This window comes from Hordeum vulgare, chromosome 1H (genome assembly GCF_904849725.1).
Source record: "Hordeum vulgare subsp. vulgare chromosome 1H, MorexV3_pseudomolecules_assembly, whole genome shotgun sequence".
NCBI classification, from domain to species: Eukaryota; Viridiplantae; Streptophyta; class Magnoliopsida; order Poales; family Poaceae; genus Hordeum; species Hordeum vulgare.
In genome coordinates this window covers 146,783,560-146,786,408 of record NC_058518.1, presented here as the reverse complement: position 1 = coordinate 146,786,408, position 2,849 = coordinate 146,783,560, and the positions used below count along the sequence as shown (strand labels likewise).

General features: G+C 46.9%; 1 long non-coding RNA gene across 1 annotated transcript; it reads left to right on the top strand.

Annotated features, from left to right (window-relative positions):
* Positions 1-799: 799 nt before the first annotated feature.
* Positions 800-2,495, top strand: LOC123408224. Its single transcript, XR_006612716.1, has 2 exons — positions 800-2,178; positions 2,281-2,495. It is a non-coding gene; the product is annotated as an uncharacterized LOC123408224 (long non-coding RNA).
* Positions 2,496-2,849: the final 354 nt, after the last annotated feature.

The following is a 2,849-nucleotide window of genomic DNA, read 5'->3' as shown; positions in this document are numbered from 1 at the left end:
CTGCTAGCCCCCCCCCCCCCCGGGGCGTGCCTAGGGGGCTCGTGGCCTCCTCCGTGGCTCTGCCTTGGTTATCAAGTCTTCTGGATCCCTTCTATTATGGAAAAAACATCGTGAAGGTTTTATTTCGTTTGGACTCCGTTTAATATTCTTATATGAAAAGGTCAAAAACATAGAAAAAACAGAAACTGGTACTGGGCACTGAGTTCATAGATTAGTCCCAAAAATGATATAAAATAGCATATAAATGCATATAAAACATCCCAAGTTGATAATATACTAGCATGGAACAATCATAAATTATAGATACGTTGGAGACGTATCATCGGTGTCAAAACCGGATGATCTTAGGTACAGGGTTCGAACTGTGGATCTTGAATCGATGCGGAACAAGGGACGAACGGGATGATGTTTACCCAGGTTCGGGCCCTCTTGATGGAGGTAAAACACTACGTCCTGCTCTTGTTGTATTGACGAAGTAGTACACGGTACAACATTGATCTACCTAGAGATAGATTGTGGTGGTCTAAAACCCTAATCATAATGAGCTTAATGTGTCCTACGGACTATGGCCCCCTCGTTTAGATAGATACCTCGGGGTGTTAGGGTTTCACAAAAGTCGATTGCAATAAGGAAGGAATATGCCGATTACTACGTCTCCTTGGATAGTACGCCAAGTTTTCGGAAGAGTCCATCTTGATTCCAATACCTCGAATGATGATTGAACAGGCCCACGAATCTAGCCCATGAGCAAGCATAAGCGTCCCGATGACGCCTTAGTATTGGACTCCTTGAGTAATCCCCGAACTAGCCTCCAATGCCGAAACCTTCAACCTCTCGCTGTTTCATAGAGTCTTCGGCTTGCGAGGCGAGTTCTTCTCTTCCTTTAGCCGATCGTAGTTTGGTTGTCGATGACCTTCCTTCCTTCAAACGCATAGACCCACACACACACACACACACACATATATATATATATAAGGTGGGTTTATTCTACAAACACCCCCTAAGAGTCTTATTCTGCTAACAAAACAGCTTGTTCTGCTAACACTTCTGTACTACTCGATCCACTGGACACGGACCGCATAGCAAGCACAGAAAACTGACTCCACCCACTCCCTACACCTCCTTCCTTCAGCCGGGGCCACGCCCACCCCATCCCGACCCACCTCCCTCCATCGTGCCTCCACCCCACCTCCCTCCCACGCATGGCTTGCCCCGACCACCACTCAGCATCGCCCCCTGGTAATCACCCCGTGCCACTCGCCCTTCATGGTCGAGCAGCTTCTTCCCTGAAGCCCCAAGCTTCCTATCCTTCCCCACCTTCTACCGCGGAGCCACCCCAATCACTACCCTAGATTGAGCCCGATGCGCACCTGCCCCTTCCCATCTCTCAGACGATCTGCACCCGGTCCCGCGCCATGGAAGCCCCCAACTTTCCTCCGGCGCCAGATCCAAGCAGCCTCGATGCTCCTCCACCTTATCACTTTCGCATCACCCGTCGTAGATGGTGTGAGAGGACTGTTGCAGTACACTGTGGCCATCTTGACGATCCCCCGTTGTGCCATGGGTTTCCACTGCGGTCATCAGACAGGATCCGCCGCCGACGCGCCGCATCCAAGTTTTCGGTCCCCCCACGACCCCCCTTCATCATCGACAAGAGGTGAAATGCAGCGGCTAGCTACTGTGAGAAGATGAAGGCGGCGAACCCGCACACCAAATCTGCCCAGTCTCTCCCCTTGCTTGTGGACGGCGGACATGCAGTGTTCTTGCACTCATGGTTGGTTGCCTAGCCTTCGTCCCGCACGTCTACATTGTCGTCCTTGTTGAGGCCCACATTTCCATCCTCGTTGGCGTCGTGCTCCGCTCGTGTCTGAGTCACCATCACGGACTAATGGTGATAGGCCCATAAAGCATCATCCATATTAGCTTTTGGTGTATAACTTTTTGCATATTCTTGCATTTGTTGCTATCTTATGGACGACAAGAGTAACATGAAGAACGAAATAGATGGCTCCCTTCGAGCCCTTCCTCGCAAAGTTGGTGTCCAGTTTTTTTGTTCCTCTTATATATTGGATTTTTTTTATTTTATGGTTACATTTTCTGCTTCTTGCATGTTAAGGGAGGGCTTAAATTCGCGCCCAAAAAGCCTTCGAAGAAACCTGCGAAGGTTGTACCAAAAACGTATGTTTGTTCTGCCAAGATTATCTTTCTTAATTCCCGTTGTTTAAGGTTCTCTAGATGGGCACGTCATCGTGGCATTTAGTTACTGAAAATTTTCTATAGGGAGCCTACTGAGGAGAGCAAGGATGAAATCATTGAGAAGGAGTTGGTGATGAAACTCAAGACATCGGAGGTGCATGTATTAGTTTGTTGTGTTGGTTGTTTGTTGTATGTGCAACCTTCTTGTTTGATGGCTTATTGGTGTTTGTTATATATTAGTCATCAATTTCAGGGCATTAAGATTAATTTAAAATGAAAAAAGAGTTGTTAAAAGTTTATCACCTCTGGTATGTTGTTTCCAACATTTATCAAAAAGGGGGAACATTTTTAGAGACCATTTGGGTTATTGAAAATAATCCTTATTGAACCTATTCTATTTTATTTGATGCTAGGTTTTGATCATCCCCATTTAGGGCTCAAAAGGATTTTAACATGATGCATGGATGCTTTCTGATGCAACCAAAAATAAAAACAACAACACAATCTAGGGTTGCAACATCGTGGAGACATAGTTGCCGGTGAAAATCGAGCCAACGGCGAGCGATGGCTGCGTTCTACATCGTTACCTTGATGAAGGCATCGTTGTGTGACTTATTTCGACCCACTCGTACTGCTCTGGGGAAAACCCTAAG